Raw genomic sequence first — 829 nt, forward strand, 5'->3', positions numbered from 1 at the left:
GTGGATGTGTCATCACTAGCGCCGTCATAACTATAGTTTATATTTGATATATGATAAATATTTGTGTGGGTGAAAACAAGGATCTAAATGTAGCTTTTGACAAATAATTTTTTTAATTGAAATCCGAGTTCATGGATAAGATTAAATCAATTCCCAACAAACAGGAATTTAATAACCTGTTTCCTTCTTAACTGTTTCTAGATTAATTTGAACTGAATAAGATTGAAAAAGTTGCAGAAGAATACACAATAATCTTTTATCATTCTCTCTATTTATTGATACTCAAGATTTCATTTACAAGGTATTTAGATGTTTAGATGTACCCAACCCCTCAGCTTCCACCAAATTCATACGTTCATTGTGGAAAACTTTGACACCATTTCAATCATTTTCCTGCAGCAGAAGTAACTGGACACAGCACAGACAGGTTGTTCTTCTTGTACACAATGTACCTGCAGGCCTTTGAGTCAAACACTGACACACAGTCATCAGGAAATGCTGTCTGAGTGCAATAACACAGACAATAAATCTTGATTAAAGAAAAAATGTAACTTGCTTTCTTAACTCATTTTAACAGGAATGTAGTGATTTTTCTACATACGCAATACAACAACTGTTGCAGGTGCAATCCAGATACGTACTGTTTCTCCACTTGGAGCCAACTCCAAACTAAAAGACTATATCAGAGGACACACCTCATCAAAATATAATGTCCAGTTCTGAGGTTCTCCTACTGTTACAGAATGTTACAAAATAAGATGACATTCATGTTTTTTCATCAAAACTGTTGTAAAGCATACCCAAAATAATGCTGCATGGTGTTAAAATG

At 34.0% G+C, this 829-nt stretch overlaps 1 protein-coding gene across 1 annotated transcript in view; it reads right to left on the reverse strand.

Annotated features, from left to right (window-relative positions):
• Nucleotides 1-829, reverse strand: part of LOC106520168 (beta-microseminoprotein) — a gene marked incomplete at its 5' end in the record, with an annotated part of 4,642 nt that overhangs the window by 1,156 nt on the left and 2,657 nt on the right.

Source organism: Austrofundulus limnaeus, unplaced genomic scaffold, assembly GCF_001266775.1.
Source record: "Austrofundulus limnaeus strain Quisiro unplaced genomic scaffold, Austrofundulus_limnaeus-1.0 Scaffold88, whole genome shotgun sequence".
NCBI lineage: Eukaryota > Metazoa > Chordata > Actinopteri > Cyprinodontiformes > Rivulidae > Austrofundulus > Austrofundulus limnaeus.